Source organism: Bufo gargarizans, chromosome 2 (assembly GCF_014858855.1).
Source record: "Bufo gargarizans isolate SCDJY-AF-19 chromosome 2, ASM1485885v1, whole genome shotgun sequence".
In the NCBI taxonomy this organism is placed as follows: Eukaryota; Metazoa; Chordata; class Amphibia; order Anura; family Bufonidae; genus Bufo; species Bufo gargarizans.
The window spans coordinates 300,842,240-300,860,688 of NC_058081.1; positions in this window are offsets into that span (position 1 = coordinate 300,842,240).

Consider the following 18,449-nt stretch of genomic DNA (forward strand, 5'->3'; position numbering starts at 1 on the left):
CTGCTGCTAGAACTCTGTGTGGCATTGACCTGGTCTCTAATCTGAGCTGCTGTTAACCTGCGATTTCTGAGGCTGGTGACTCGGATGAACTTATCCTCTGCAGCAGAGGTGACTCTTGGTCTTCCTTTCCTGGGGCGGTCCGCATGTGAGCCAGTTTCTTTGTAGTGCTTGATGGTTTTTGTGACTGCACTTGGGGACACTTTCAAAGTATTCCCAATTTTTCGGACTGACTGACCTTAATTTCTTAAAGTAATGATGGCCACTCGTTTTTCTTTACTAGTGTTGAGCGTGAATATTCGAATTGCAATTTTTTTTCTCGAATATCACAACTTCGAGATTTCGAAAAAACAAACAAAAAAAATAAACGAATATTCGATTTTGCGAATATATAGAACTATATTCTAAATATTTGCAAAATCGAATATTCGTTGTTTTTTTTTGTTTGTTTTTTTTATATATTTTTTTCTTTCCCACTTCCCTAAAGTTGTTCTTACCTGTCCTTTGGATTCCTGGCTTCCTAGCTGCTTCAGTCAGTGCCTGTTGCCGCTTCTGCCGTCTTCCGTGCTCATGGAGCGTCCCCATCACCATGGGAACGTCTCCATATACTAGAATGTACTGTCGGGTTTGAGAATTACTTTGAAATCACAATTCGATTAATTCAAGTAATAATAATCGAATTGCGATTTCAACTTAACACTGCTATATTCCATATTCGTTAATTCTAGCCTAATATGGAATATAGCAGTGCTAAATTGAAATCGCAATCCGATTAATTCAAGTTATAATAATCAAATTGCGATTTCAACTTAACACTGCTATATTCCATATTCGTTAATTCTAGCCTAATATGGAATATAGCAGTGCTAAGTTGAAATCGCAATCCGATTAATTCAAGTTATAATAATCGAATTGCGATTTCAACTTTTTACGTATATTCTTAATATTGCTCTAACTTCGTCTTTTAGAATATTCGTAATATTCTAAAAGACGAAGTTAGAGCAATATTACGAATATTCGAAAAGACAAAGTTAGAGCAATATTAAGAATATTCGTAAAATACACATATAGATTGTAATTTAGCAAATTTACAGCTATAGTAATTTTTTTAATAGTGTACATATTTTGCAAAACTTAAGTTCAGAAGAGGCAAAAGAAAATTGAGAAAAAGAGAGGATTATATAGCATTATATTAGCTAAATTACAATCTATATGTGTATTTTACGAAATTTCGTAATATTGCTCTAACTTCGTCTTTTAGAATATTCGTAATATTCTAAAAGACGAAGTTAGAGCAATATTAAGAAATTTCGTAAAATACACATATTAGCCTAGCCATAGTCAATTAGTCATAGGAACGTTGCCTTATACTATCAAAATAAAAATCTCAATACGCGATTAATTAAATCGCATATTATTCGCGATAATTGGAATAATTATGAATATTCGATTTAGACGAATATAACACGAATATTCAATCGAATATTTGCGAAATATCGCAAAATCGAATATGGCACCTCCCGCTCATCACTATTCTTTACTTAGCTGCTTTTTTCTTGCCATAATACAAAAATTAACAGTCTATTCAGTAGGATTATCAGCTGTGTATCCACCTGACTTCTCCACAACGCAACTGATGGTCCCAACCCCATTTATAAGGCAAGAAATCCCACTTATTAAACCTAAAAAGGGGACACCTGTGAAGTGAAAACCATTTCAGATGACTACCTTTTGAAGCTCATCAAGAGAATGCCAAGAGTGTGCAAAGCAGTAATCAAAGCAAAAAGTGGCTACTTTGAAGAACCTAGAATATGACATATTTTCAGTTGTTTCACACTTTTTTGTTATGTATATAATTCCACATGTGTTAATTTATGTTTCCGTATGTCATAAAAAGATTTCAACAGTATTCCGCATAACAATGACCTTTACAGTACCCGCCCCTTTAACTGTCACCTCCCCAGTGCCTGCCCCTTCACCAGTGACCTCCACATTGCAAGTCCTTTTAATAGTGACTGCCCCTTTAACAGTGACCACCCCTTTAACAGTGACCTTCATAGTGACAGCCCCTTTAACAGTGACCTTCACAGTGCCCACCGCTTTAACTGTGACCTCCACAGTGCCCGCCCCTTTAACAGTGACCTCCGCATTGTCCGTTTCTTTAATAGTTACTGCCCCTTTAATAGTGACCTTCACAGTGCACGCCCCTTTAAAAGTGACCTCCACAGTACCTATCCCTTTAACATTGACCACCCCTTTAACAATGAAATTCATAGTGACCGCCCATTTAACAGTAACCTTCACCGTGCCCAATACTTTAACTTTGACCTCCATAGTGCCCGCCCCTTTAATATTGACTACCCCTTTAAAAGTGAATTTCATAGCCACCTCCCCTTTAACAGTGGCCTTCACAGTGTCCACCCCTTTAACATTTGCCACCCCTTTAACAGTGACCTCCACAGTGCCCACCCCTTTAATATTGACTACCCCCTTAACAGTGAACTTCATAGTGGCCGCCCCTTAACAGTGACCTTCACAGTGCCCGCCCCTTTAATAGTGATCTCCACAGTGTCCGTCCCTTTAATAGTGACCTCCACATTGCCTGTCCCTTTAGTATTGACTACCCCTTTAATAGTGAATTTCATAGTCACCACCCCTTTAACAGTGACCTCCACACAACCCGCCCCTTTAATAGTGACCTCCACAGTTCCTGCCCCTTTAGCAGTGACCTCCACAGTGTCCACCCCTTTAAAATTGATCACCCCTTTAATAGTGACCTTCATAGTGGCCGCCCCTTTAACATTGATCACCACTTTAACAGTGACCTTCACAGTGGCCGCCCCTTTAACAGTGACCTTTACAGTGCCTGCCCCTGTTTCAGTGATTTCCGCAGTTGCCAGCCCTTTAACAGTGACCTCCACAGTGTCCGCCCCTTTAATATTGACCACCCTTTTAACAGTGAACTTCATAGTAGCCGCCCCTTTAACAGTAACTTCCACAGTGCCCGCCCCTTTAACAGTGACCACCGCAGTGCCTGCCCCTTTAACATTGACCTCCACAGTTCCCGCTCCTTTAACAGTGAACTTCATAGCACCTGTCCATGGCAGTAAATTTCCCTGAGGCGGTTTGTGCAATCATGTGCACCTACGCACACCAGAATCATTATTCTGCCGCAAGCACCCAGGAAAAAAAAAGGGGGGCACAAATTTGAGCTCCCCTGGTTACAGGGAAAGAAAAACAAAAACCTCAAAAAGAATCCAGGAGAGCTTGAGAAAAAAAAACGCAAACACCTGGCGCAAGTTTAAGCCAGGGTGCAGACTCCACTCTGCTTTGGCGGGCCTCCACACTGCTATGTCAGGTCAGCTGATTCATTCACTAGCAGAGCAACTAGGCTTGATGTGTTTCACCAAGTAAGGATCATGAGGAGCATCACTGCCCATCTAATCAGATGGTATTCTGACTAACTACTGCTGGCATAGCGGTCACCGGCGCTAGTATGGCCGTAAGACGGCGGCCGAAAGTGCCGTTATTTATATATATATCACACCAGTAGAAATTATTTGTTCCAATGGTGTTTGTCACTCTGTGTAGCTGAGGTAACGCAGCAAAACCTCAAACAAATGCTGCGCTACCCAAATGCATTATATAGAAAGTACCGTATTTTTCGCCCCATAAGACGCCCTTTTTCTCCCCCCAAAATGGGGGGAAAATGCCCCTGCGTCTTATGGGGTGAATGCTGGCAGTTTTACATCGCTGGCTGCGATGTACGGTATGCGAGAGCGGGGGGAGGGACTGGGAGGAGGAGCTGGGGGCCGGCAATAGCGGCGTGGCGGTGGAGTCAGTGTACTATAGCCCCGCCCTGCCGCTTCGGTGATCTAATATAAAATGTCTTATTCAATTAATAGTTATTAAACATGACCCCTCACTCCTAATAGTACCTTACATCCTAACCGCTTCAGTAGAATGCATGCAGGCCGGGCGGGCGGCAGCGTAACTCCCTGATGTCATGTGCCTGCGCCTCCTACTTTATGAATGAAGCAGGCGGCGCAGGCAAGTGACGTCAGTGAGTGACGCCTAGGTTGTACTGGAGTGGTTAGGATGTACGGTACTATTAGGAGTTGGGGGGCATGTGTAATAACTTTTAATTGAATAAGACATTATATTAGTATACTTGAGCGACGGGGGGGGGATCTGTGGATGACATTTTTATGGGGGACATGTGTGGATGGCACATTTATGGGGAGGGGGATCTGTGGATGGCACTGTTATGGGTTGGGGGGTCTGTGGATGGCACATATATAACAGTGCCACCCACAGATCCCCCCTGTAACAGTGCCACCCACAGATCCTCCCTGTAACAGTGCCATCCACAGATCCCCCCTGTAACAGTGCCACCCACAGATCCCCCTGTAACAGTACCATCCACAGATCCCCCCTGTAACAGTGCCAGCCACAGATCCCCCTGTAACAGTGCCAGCCACAGATCCCCCTGTAACAGTGCCAGCCACAGATCCCCCTGTAACAGTGCAAGCCACAGATCCCCCTGTAACAGTGCAAGCCACAGATCCCCCATAACAGTGTCTGTCATCCACAGATCCCCCCATAACAGTGTCCGTCATCCACAGTTCCCCCCATAACAGTGTCCGTCATCCACAGATCCCCCCATAACAGTGTCCGTCATCCACAGATCCCCAGTAATAGTGCCATCCACAGACCACCATTAGTTCCAAACCCACCAAAAGCACACCTTTTGGTTAAAAATATTTTTTTTCTTATTTTCCTCCCCAAAAACCTGGGTACATCTTATGGGCCGGTGCGTCTTATAGGGCGAAAAATACGGTATATTATTGATAAATAACACCCCTGCTTCAATCACTTTTTGGGGGGCAACTGGTATATCCCACCAGTAGAAAATATTTTTTCCAATGTCGTTTGTCACTATTTAAAGCTGAGGTAATGCAGCAAAACCACAAACGAATGCTGCACTGCACAAATGCACAATATAGAAAGTATATAATTGGTATATAACACCCCTGCTTCAATCACATTTTGTTGGGGGGGCAACTGGTATTTCACACCAGTAGAAATGATTTGTTCCAATAGCGTTTTTCACTATCTGTAGCTGAGTTAATGCAGCTAAACCGCAAACAAATGCTGCACTACCAAATGCACTATATAGAAAGTATATTATTGGTATATCACACCCCTGCTTCAATCAGTTTTATTTTATATTTTTTTTTTGGGGGGGGGGGGGGCAACTGGTATATCACACCAGTAGAAATTATTTGTTCAAATGTCGTTTGTCACTATCTATAGCTGAGCTAACGAAGCAAAACCGCAAACAAATGCTGCACTACTCAACCGCACTATATAAAAAGTATATAAATGGTATATAACATCCATTCTTCAATCACTTTTTTTGGGAGGCAACTGGTAAATCACACCAGTAGAAATGATTTGTTCCAATGTCGTTTGTCATTATCTGCAACTGATCTAACGCAGCTAAACCACAAACAAAGGCTGCACTATCCAAATGCACTACATAAAAAGTATATAATTGGTATATAACACCCCTGCTTCAATCACATTTTTTGGGGGGCAACTGATATATCACACCAGTAGAAATTATTTGTTCCAATGGCGTTTGTCACTCTGTGTAGCTGAGGTAACGCAGCAAAACCGCAAACAAAGGCTGCAGTACCCAAATGCACTATATAGAAAGTATATTATAGGTATATCACACCCCTGCTTCAATCAGTTTTTTGGGGGGGCAACTGGTATATCACGCCAGTAGAAATTATTTGTTCCAATAGCGTTTGTGTAGCTGCAGTATGGCAGCAGAACCGCACACAATTGCTGCACAATACAAATGCACTATAATATCCTTTCTATGTTATAAAGTATATTATAAGTATATTACACCCCTCAGTATGTCACACCTATCGATAGCACACCTATACCAGTCCTTAAAAGGACTTTTGTGGCCCTATTAGCTAGTGTTTGGTGTCACTAACAGTCTGTCCCTGCTCCACACAGCAACCTCTTCCTACACTGGCAAAAGACTGAATGTAAAATGGCAGCCAGTTCATGGACGTATGTCCATGTGCTGAAACGTTTCAATTGGTTGTTCTGTACCACCTGATGGATGTGTCATGGGTCAAAGTTCTTCACTATGTAAAAGAATATGGCGCCGGCGGACATCACCATATGTTCGCCCGTTCGGTGAACCACGAACGAGCAAAGTTTGCCGCCAAAACAACTGCCAGGCAAACCGCAAGGCCATCTCTAATTATCAACAAACACTGGCATTATTTGTTTAAAGACAACGCTATTGGACCATTATTGAACACCATCTATTGTTTATACAAAAGCCCCAAATTTAGGGAATTAAATAGCCCCTACAATTTGACAAAATAAAAAGACAGGACATACCATTTGGCTTTCCCTAAAAGTTTTTTTTTTTTAGATGTGGACGTTGCAACAACTGAAAGGTTGTGAACTTCCCTAGAAAAGTTTTATCCACTCAAAATATGTTCAAATGCCAAATAGATGAATGCATAACATGTAACTCAACAGATGTTATTTATCTTCTACAATGTCCATGTCAAAAACTATATATTGGTAGAACCAAAAGACCACTAAAGAGAAGAATAGCTGAACATATTGCGAACATAAAAAAAAATACAAACAACATTCAGTATCCAAACATTATTAAATACACCATAACAGCGATCCGACATCACTCATAGTCATGGACTTTCAGAGGGTCAACAAACAATGAAGAGAGGGAAACCATATAAAAAACATTTCACACATTGAGTCGAGATGGATTTATGAATTTGACACAATAATACCTGCAGGCCTCAATGTGGAAATGGAAGTTTTTGGATTCCCGTAAATTTGGGAGAGGTGCCTTCCGGGGATGGGAAATAGAAGTCAGGCTGTTTTACCAGCATCTCTATCTTTTCTCCTTGTTGGGCCCCCCTCCCCAATCCCTATCAAATTGCTAAAATGATACATCTTCTATCATCAATGATACCCTGCACTACCTCAAAGCCCTGTATTGAACTTTAAGGTTTACAATTAATTTGTGAAGACTACATTACATCAATTATACAAATAGACCATTAGACACATGTCTAAACATTTCACTGAACCATTTTTTTTTTTTTTAAATAATTGTAAAAAAACGCATTGGAACCGCATTAGAGGGACACCAAAAACACAGTTTTTTTTATGTTTTCTTATGTGTTTCTATATGTTTTTAGGTTTTATATATGTTTTGAGGTTTTATTACATTGTATACATCCCTGATATCACCCTCTTACATGTTTTATGTGTTTGTACATTGTGAATTATATATATACAAGAAAGCTTTTAGTGGAGATTTTAATGAGATCTGAAAGAAGTTTATACAATAAGGTGCATACCATGAAAGAAATTTGCTACATATTAGAACAGATTTTTTTTATGTATCTTTAATATCTTCCAACATCAAAAGAAATGCCTTTTTGAAGTGTCTGCTGAATATAAAGAATTGAGAAATCACCTCTTCACCACAGATGGCATCTGAATAAGCAGAACAAACCACACCTCCATTGAGCGTCCACGTGGGCCGCCATGTGAGATGCCAAACGGAGCGCATTCACAAGCCCGGCATACGACAGAGGGAGATACTTAATAAGACGCTCCTATCAACCTGACAGACGGCTCTCATAAAGTCACCTACACTGTCGGAGTGGGAAACTACCTATCATATATAAATATATATGTAACCACTAATATCAGTGAATGCACAATACTACTAGCAGTATATTGTTTCACCGATTATATCTAGTCCATTGATGATTGGTGACACCTTCGAGACATCTGCAATATATGTCCTATAATTGTTTTATACATCACGAACAGGACATCATTTCGAATAGATGTTGGATGCTACATGTTGGATGCTACAACTGATCCTTCTACAGATAAGTCTGTTCATTGCTTTGTGTTTTCCTGTTTGCTTGATCCTAGGTGACCCTGACTCCCTCTGTATTAAGTGTAGGGAGCCGGTCATCGTGTCCCCTCACTATTATAGGGTGTTCAGGTGTCAAACAGTTGAGGCACGAGGGCATGCAACTTTCTATCATAGAGATCTTTGCATGGGCTGAGAAGACAGGGAGAGTTTCAGGGCTTAAATAGGGGTCACCCTTTTGTTCCTTAGTTTCAGATCAAGCCAGTCGGATCCTTATTTATAACTTCTTGTTTTCTGTTACACCATCCGTGACAGCTATATGGATGAAGCAAAAAATATTTCCCATAGGAAATACAGCAGGTTTCCGCTATTGCAAGGGATTCTCTCCTCTATCCTCAACAGAAACAATTACTATGTAATACAGAAAAAAGTAACAATAAAAATGATGACATTGTTACCAATAACAGGAGTAACAAAAATAAAAATTTCTTTGTGACTCAATATAGCACAGAGTATTTGCAAATTTGCCATATTATAAAAAAACATTTTCCTGTCCTGACACATGACAGAGGTAAGTCCAGGATACGGAAACACATCTGTCCTATAATTGTTTTATACATCACGAACAGGACATCATTTCGAATACCAAATAAACTGGGGCACTAATAGAACAATTTGCTATTATATATAAAATCAATAAGGTCGGTGCATCAACAACTAACAATAACTCTCTAAGGCTACTTTCACACTAGCGTTGTTTTAATCCGGCATTCAATTCTGACACCGGAACTGCCCGCCGGATCCGGAAAAACGTGTGAAAACGGATTACATTTGAATCCCGATCAGGATTTTGATCACAATGAAAAAAAGCATTGGAAAAAACGGATCCGACATTTATGGACTTTAACTTTTTTTTCACATTTATCGGGTTTAACATGCAAAAGCCGGATCCGGTTTGAAGGAACACACGGCACCGGATCCAGCGTTAATGCAAGTCAATGGGAAAAAGGCCGGATCCGGCGTTCAGTCAAAGTGTTCAGGATTTTTGTCCGGAGGTAAAAATACAACATGCTACGATTTTCTGAAAAGCCTGATCAGTCAAAAAGACTGAACTGAAGACATCCTGATGCATCCTGAACGAATTTCTCTCCATTCAGAATGCATTAGGATAAAACTGATCAGTTCTTTTGCGGATTTAAGCCCCTAAGCCAGAAAAGAAATACGCTAGTGTGAAAGTACCCTAAGTTATAGAAAGAACTTTACCATACCGCAACAATTTCCCAATTCCATAATACAAAGAAACAACTGACTATGGGCAAATACATTAAGGACGTTTAGATATTAATAGGTGATACAGTGTATATTGAGAGAACTGTTATCTGCGACATCACATTATTATTTTTTATTTTTCTTCATTGCATTATATATCATTTTAACTTTCTCCTATCAGCAACATTGGATCATATATTGTTTATTTTAATTTTATATTACGTTTTTAATAGAATGCAAAAAGATTTGAAGGAATCCAGCTCCACTTGTATAAAGGAATATATTTATTTTGCTTGCGATTAAATCTCATCCATAAGTTACAAAAAATAGCAGTCTTGTCTACGCGTTTCGGGCTACCAGAGACAAATTTCAGAGCTTCCTCAGTGACACAGTTAGACATTAAAAATGAGACCTTTTAAATTGCATGGAAGAAAAAAGCTACTGTCACCACCAGATATCTGAGAAGCTCTGACAGACGTTCTGCAGAACCTCCTGCTTGAGGTTCTTTTGTTTTGCTTTCGTTTTCTCATCTCGTTAGCCTCTCTCAGCTGTCATGTAGTTGCACTGATTGCATCCCTTTAAATCCCTTCCCATACTGCATCACTTTGCGGTTTATACAACTTCCTGGAGTGTGTACATGTTGGATGCTACAACTGATCCTTCTACAGATAAGTCTGTTCATTGCTTTGTGTTTTCCTGTTTGCTTGATCCTAGGTGACCCTGACTCCCTCTGTATTAAGTGTAGGGAGCCGGTCATCATGTTCCCCTCACTATTATAGGGTGTTCAGGTGTCAAACAGTTGAGGCACCAGGGCATGCAACTTTCTATCATAGAGATCTTTGCATGGGCTGAGAAGACAGGGAGAGTTTCATGGCTTAAATAGGGGTCACCCTTTTGTTCCTTAGTTTCAGATCAAGCCAGTCGGATCCTTATTTATAACTTCTTGTTTTCTGTTACACCATCCGTGACAGCTATATGGATGAAGCAAAAAATATTTCCCATAGGAAATACAGCAGGTTTCCGCTATTGCAAGGGATTCTCTCCTCTATCCTCAACAGAAACAATTACTATGTAATACAGAAAAAAGTAACAATAAAAATAAAAAGGATGACATTGTTACCAATGACAGGAGTAACAAAAATAAAAATTTCTTTGTGACTCAATATAGCACAGAGTATTTGCAAATTTGCCATATTATAAAAAAAAACATTTTCCTGTCCTGGCACATGACAGAGGTAAGTCCAGGATACGGAAACACATCTCTGATGTGCCCCACCATGGCAATCGCAATGTATCTGCAGCTAGTCTGCTATTTGCCATGGTGGGGACACATCAGATATGGCGGTACAAGGTATAGAAAAAGTTTTCTTGCCTAAACGTGGAGAAGACCACAGAAGAAAATTATTAAATAGAGAGTCCTTCTGGATTTTTGCTCTGAATTAGGGATGAGCGAACTCGAACTGTATAGTTCGGGTTCGTACCGAATTTTGGGGTGTCCGTGACACGGACCCGAACCCGGACATTTTCGTAAAAGTCCGGGTTCGGGTTCGGTGTTCGTCGCTTTCTTGGCGCTTTTGTGACGCTTTCTTGGCGCTTTTTGAAAGGCTGCAAAGCAGCCAATCAACAAGCGTCATACTACTTGCCCCAAGAGGCCATCACAGCCATGCCTACTATTGGCATGGCTGTGATTGGCCAGAGCACCATGTGACCCAGCCTCTATTTAAGCTGGAGTCACATAGCGCCGCCCGTCACTCTGCTCTGATTAGCGTAGGGAGAGGTTGCGGCTGCGACAGTAGGGCGAGATTAGGCAGATTAACTCCTCCAAAGGACTTGATTAACTGATCGATCTGCAGCTGTGGATCATTGAGCTGCTGATCCTCAATTGCTCACTGTTTTTAGGCTGCCCAGACCGTTTGTCAGTCACATTTTTCTGGGGTGATCGGCGGCCATTTTGTGTCTTGTGGTGCGCCAGCACAAGCTGCGACCAAGTGCATTTAACCCTCAATGGTGTGGTTGTTTTTTGGCTAAAGCCTACATCAGGGTGAAGCTGTCACACCAAGTGCATTTAACCAGCAATAGTCTGTTCATTTTTTGGCCATATACAAAATCAGGGGCAAGCTGCGCCTGTCACCAAGTGCATTTAACCCTCAATGGTGTGGTTGTTTTTTGGCTAAAGCCTACATCAGGGTGAAGCTGTCACACCAAGTGCATTTAACCAGCAATAGTCTGTTCATTTTTTGGCCATATACAAAATCAGGGGCAAGCTGCGCCTGTCACCAAGTGCATTTAACCCTCAATGGTGTGGTTGTTTTTTGGCTAAAGCCTACATCAGGGTGAAGCTGTCACACCAAGTGCATTTAACCAGCAATAGTCTGTTCATTTTTTGGCCATATACAAAATCAGGGGCAAGCTGCGCCTGTCACCAAGTGCATTTAACCCTCAATGGTGTGGTTGTTTTTTGGCTAAAGCCTACATCAGGGTGAAGCTGTCACACCAAGTGCATTTAACCAGCAATAGTCTGTTCATTTTTTGGCCATATACAAAATCAGGGGCAAGCTGCGCCTGTCACCAAGTGCATTTAACCCTCAATGGTGTGGTTGTTTTCTGGCTAAAGCCTACATCAGGGTGAAGCTGTCACACCAAGTGCATTTAACCAGCAATAGTCTGTTTATTTTTTGGCCATATACTACATCAGGGGCAAGCTGCGCCCGTCACCAAGTGCATTTAACCCTCAGTAGTGTGGTTGGTCAAGCTGTGACACCAAGTGCATTTAACCAGCAATAGTCTGTTCATTTTTTGGCCATATACTACATCAGGGGCAAGCTGCGCCCGTCACCAAGTGCATTTAACCAGCAATAGTGTGGTTATTTTTTGGCCATATCCCAGTCTAATTCTGTCACTAAATCCATACCGGTCACCCAGCGCCTAAATACTAGGCCTCAAATTTATATCCCGCTAAATCTCTCGTTACCGCTGTCCTGTTGTAGCTGGGAAAGTTATTTAGTGTCCGTCAAAGCACATTTTTTGTTCTGGGTTGAAGTACAATTCCCAATTTAGCAATTTCATAATTTAGTGGTTTCTGCTATATCAGAGCTATTTGAAATCTATCCCTAAAAGGGTATATAATATTCAAGGTGCACATTGGGTCATTCAGAATAACTTCACACACACCCGCTACTGTGTATTTCCAAGTCTAATTCTGTCACTAAACCCATACCTGTCACCCAGCGCCTAAATACTAGGCCTCAAATTTATATCCTGCTAAATCTCTCGTTACCGCTGTACTGTTGTTGCTTGGAAAGATATTTAGTGTCCGTCAAAGCACATTTTTTGTTCTGGGTTGAAGTACAATTCCCAATTTAGCAATTTCATAATTTAGTGGTTTCTGCTATATCAGAGCTATTTGAAATCTATCCCTAAAAGGGTATATAATATTCAAGGTGCACATTGGGTCATTCAGAATAACTTCACACACACCCGCTACTGTGTATTTTCAAGTCTAATTCTGTCACTAAACCCATACCTGTCACCCAGCGCCTAAATACTAGGCCTCAAATTTATATCCTGCTAAATCTCTCGTTACCGCTGTCCTGTTGTAGCTGGGAAAGTTATTTAGTGTCCGTCAAAGCACATTTTTTCTTCTGAGTTGAAATACAATTCCCAATTTAGCAATTTCATAATTTAGTGGTTTCTGCTATATCAGAGCTATTTGAAATCTATCCCTAAAAGGGTAGATCATATTGAAGGTGCACATAGGGTCATTCAGAATAACTTCACACACACCCGCTACTGTGTATTTCCAAGTCTAATTCTGTCACTAAACCCATACCTGTCACCCAGCGCCTAAATACTAGGCCTCAAATTTATATCCCGCTAAATCTCTTGTTACCGCTGTCCTGTTGTAGCTGGGAAAGTTATTTAGTGTCCGTCAAAGCACATTTTTTGTTCTGGGTTGAAGTACAATTCCCAATTTAGCAATTTCATAATTTAGTGGTTTCTGCTATATCAGAGCTATTTGAAATCTATCCCTAAAAGGGTATATAATATTCAAGGTGCACATTGGGTCATTCAGAATAACTTCACACACACCCGCTACTGTGTATTTCCAAGTCTAATTCTGTCACTAAACCCATACCTGTCACCCAGCGCCTAAATACTAGGCCTCAAATTTATATCCTGCTAAATCTCTCGTTACCGCTGTACTGTTGTTGCTTGGAAAGATATTTAGTGTCCGTCAAAGCACATTTTTTGTTCTGGGTTGAAGTACAATTCCCAATTTAGCAATTTCATAATTTTGTGGTTTCTGCTATATCAGAGCTATTTGAAATCTATCCCTAAAAGGGTATATAATATTCAAGGTGCACATTGGGTCATTCAGAATAACTTCACACACACCCGCTACTGTGTATTTTCAAGTCTAATTCTGTCACTAAACCCATACCTGTCACCCAGCGCCTAAATACTAGGCCTCAAATTTATATCCTGCTAAATCTCTCGTTACCGCTGTACTGTTGTTGCTGGGCAAGATATTTAGTGTCCGTCAAAGCACATTTTTTGTTCTGGGTTGAAATACAATTCCCAATTTAGCAATTTCATAATTTAGTGGTTTCTGCTATATCAGAGCTATTTGAAATCTATCCCTAAAAGGGTATATAATATTCAAGGTGCACATTGGGTCATTCAGAATAACTTCACACACACCCGCTACTGTGTATTTTCAAGTCTAATTCTGTCACTAAACCCATACCTGTCACCCAGCGCCTAAATACTAGGCCTCAAATTTATATCCTGCTAAATCTCTCGTTACCGCTGTACTGTTGTTGCTGGGCAAGATATTTAGTGTCCGTCAAAGCACATTTTTTGTTCTGGGTTGAAATACAATTCCCAATTTAGCAATTTCATAATTTAGTGGTTTCTGCTATATCAGAGCTATTTGAAATCTATCCCTAAAAGGGTATATAATATTCAAGGTGCACATAGGGTCATTCAGAATAACTTCACACACCCGCTACTGTGCATTTCCAAATCTAATTCTGTCACTAAACCCATACCTGTCACCCAGCGCCTAAATACTAGGCCTCAAATTTATATCCCGCTAAATCTCTCGTTACCGCTGTCCTGTTGTGGCTGGGAAAGTTATTTAGTGTCCGTCAAAGCACATTTTTTGTTCTGGGTTGAAATACAATTCCCAATTTAGCAATTTCATAATTTAGTCGTTTCTGCTATATCAGAGCTATTTGAAATCTATCCCTAAAAGGGTAGATCATATTGAAGGTGCACATAGGGTCATTCAGAATAACTTCACACACACGCTTCTGTGCATTTCCAAGTCTAATTCTGTCACTAAATCCATACCGGTCACCCAGCGCCTAAATACTAGGCCTCAAATTTATATCCCGCTGAATTTGAATACAATACATTGGGCCAAATAATATATTTGTTGTTGTGGTGAACCATAACAATGAGAAAAACATCTAGTAAGGGACGCGGACGTGGACATGGTCGTGGTGGTGTTAGTGGACCCTCTGGTGCTGGGAGAGGACGTGGCCGTTCTGCCACATCCACACGTCCTAGTGTACCAACTACCTCAGGTCCCAGTAGCCGCCAGAATTTACAGCGATATATGGTGGGGCCCAATGCCGTTCTAAGGATGGTAAGGCCTGAGCAGGTACAGGCATTAGTCAATTGGGTGGCCGACAGTGGATCCAGCACGTTCACATTATCTCCCACCCAGTCTTCTGCAGAAAGCGCACAGATGGCGCCTGAAAACCAACCCCATCAGTCTGTCACATCACCCCCATGCATACCAGGGAAACTGTCTCAGCCTCAAGTTATGCAGCAGTCTCTTATGCTGTTTGAAGACTCCGCTGGCAGGGTTTCCCAAGGGCATCCACCTAGCCCTTCCCCAGCGGTGAAAGACATAGAATGCACTGACGCACAACCACTTATGTTTCCTGATGATGAGGACATGGGAATACCACCTCAGCATGTCTCTGATGATGACGAAACACAGGTGCCAACTGCTGCGTCTTTCTGCAGTGTGCAGACTGAACAGGAGGTCAGGGATCAAGACTGGGTGGAAGACGATGCAGGGGACGATGAGGTCCTAGACCCCACATGGAATGAAGGTCGTGCCACTGACTTTCACAGTTCGGAGGAAGAGGCAGTGGTGAGACCGAGCCAACAGCGTAGCAAAAGAGGGAGCAGTGGGCAAAAGCAGAACACCCGCCGCCAAGAGACTCCGCCTGCTACTGACCGCCGCCATCTGGGACCGAGCACCCCAAAGGCAGCTTCAAGGAGTTCCCTGGCATGGCACTTCTTCAAACAATGTGCTGACGACAAGACCCGAGTGGTTTGCACGCTGTGCCATCAGAGCCTGAAGCGAGGCATTAACGTTCTGAACCTGAGCACAACCTGCATGACCAGGCACCTGCATGCAAAGCATGAACTGCAGTGGAGTAAACACCTTAAAACCAAGGAAGTCACTCAGGCTCCCCCTGCTACCTCTTCTGCTGCTGCCGCCTCGGCCTATTCTGCTGCTGCCGCCTCGGCCTCTTCCTCCGCCTCTGGAGGAACGTTGGCACCTGCCGCCCAGCAAACAGGGGATGTACCACCAACACCACCACCACCACCTCCGTCACCAAGCGTCTCAACCATGTCACACGCCAGCGTTCAGCTCTCCATCTCACAAACATTTGATAGAAAGCGTAAATTCCCACCTAGCCACCCTCGATCCCTGGCCCTGAATGCCAGCATTTCTAAACTACTGGCCTATGAAATGCTGTCATTTAGGCTGGTGGACACAGACAGCTTCAAACAGCTCATGTCGCTTGCTGTCCCACAGTATGTTGTTCCCAGCCGGCACTACTTCTCCAAGAGAGCCGTGCCTTCCCTGCACAACCAAGTATCCGATAAAATCAAGTGTGCACTGCGCAACGCCATCTGTGGCAAGGTCCACCTAACCACAGATACGTGGACCAGTAAGCACGGCCAGGGACGCTATATCTCCCTAACTGCACACTGGGTAAATGTAGTGGCAGCTGGGTCCCAGGCGGAGAGCTGTTTGGCGCACGTCCTTCCGCCGCCAAGGATCGCAGGGCAACATTCTTTGCCTCCTGTTGCCACCTCCTCCTTCTCGGCTTCCTCCTCCTCTTCTTCCACCTGCTCATCCAGTCAGCCACACACCTTCACCACCAACTTCAGCACAGCCCGGGGTAAACGTCAGCAGGCCATTCTGAAACTCATATGTTTGGGGGACAGGCCCCACACCGCACAGGAGTTGTGGCGGGGTATAGAACAACAGACCGACGAGTGGTTGCTGCCGGTGAGCCTCAAGCCCGGCCTGGTGGTGTGTGATAATGGGCGAAATCTCGTTGCAGCTCTGGGACTAGCCAATTTGACGCACATCCCTTGCTTGGCGCATGTGCTGAATTTGGTGGTGCAGAAGTTCATTCACAACTACCCCGACATGTCAGAGCTGCTGCATAAAGTGCGGGCCGTCTGTTCGCGCTTCCGGCGTTCACATCCTGCTGCTGCTCGCCTGTCTGCGCTACAGCGTAACTTCGGCCTTCCCGCTCACCGCCTCATATGCGACGTGCCCACCAGGTGGAACTCCACCTTGCACATGCTGGACAGACTGTGCGAGCAGCAGCAGGCCATAGTGGAGTTTCAGCTGCAGCACGCACGGGTCAGTCGCACTACAGAACAGCACCACTTCACCACCAATGACTGGGCCTCCATGCGAGACCTGTGTGCCCTGTTGCGCTGTTTCGAGTACTCCACCAACATGGCCAGTGGCGATGACACCGTTATCAGCGTTACAATACCACTTCTATGTCTCCTTGAGAAAACACTTAGGGCGATGATGGAAGAGGAGGTGGCCCAGGAGGAGGAGGAGGAGGAGGAGGAAGAGGGGTCATTTTTAGCACTTTCAGGCCAGTCTCTTCGAAGTGACTCAGAGGGAGGTTTTTGGCAACAGCAGAGGCCAGGTACAAATGTGGCCAGCCAGGGCCCACTACTGGAGGACGAGGAGGACGAGGATGAGGAGGAGGTGGAGGAGGATGAGGATGAAGCATGGTCACAGCGGGGTGGCACCCAACGCAGCTCGGGTCCATCACTGGTGCGTGGCTGGGGGGAAAGGCAGGACGATGACGATACGCCTCCCACAGAGGACAGCTTGTCCTTACCCCTGGGCAGCCTGGCACACATGAGCGACTACATGCTGCAGTGCCTGCGCAACGACAGCAGAGTTGCCCACATTTTAACCTGTGCGGACTACTGGGTTGCCACCCTGCTGGATCCACGCTACAAAGACAATGTGCTCACCTTACTTCCTGCACTGGAGCGTGATAGGAAGATGCGCGAGTACAAGCGCACGTTGGTAGACGCGCTACTGAGAGCATTCCCAAATGTCACAGGGGAACAAGTGGAAGCCCAAGGCCAAGGCAGAGGAGGAGCAAGAGGTCGCCAAGGCAGCTGTGTCACGGCCAGCTCCTCTGAGGGCAGGGTTAGCATGGCAGAGATGTGGAAAACTTTTGTCAACACGCCACAGCTAACTGCACCACCACCTGATACGCAACGTGTTAGCAGGAGGCAACATTTCACTAACATGGTGGAACAGTACGTGTGCACACCCCTCCACGTACTGACTGATGGTTCGGCCCCATTCAACTTCTGGGTCTCTAAATTGTCCACGTGGCCAGAGCTAGCCTTTTATGCCTTGGAGGTGCTGGCCTGCCCGGCAGCCAGCGTTTTGTCTGAACGTGTATTCAGCACGGCAGGGGGCGTCATTACAGACAAACGCAGCCGCCTGTCTACAGCCAATGTGGACAAGCTGACGTTCATAAAAATGAACCAGGCATGGATCCCACAGGACCTGTCCGTCCCTTGTCCAGATTAGACATTAACTACCTCCCCATAACCATATATTATTGGACTCCAGGGCACTTCCTCATTCAATCCTATTTTTATTTTCATTTTACCATTATATTGCAAGGCTACCCAAAGTTGAATGAACCTCTCCTCTGCCTGTGTGCTAGGCCTAAATATATGCCAATGGATTGTTGCAGTGGTGGCTGACGTGAAGCCTCATTCTCTGCTATGACATGCAGACTGATTCTCTGGTGACATGAAGCCAGATTGTCTGTTACGGGACCTCTCTCCTCTGCCTGGGTGCTGGGCCTGAATTTATGAAAATGGACTGTTGCAGTGGTGGGTGACGTGA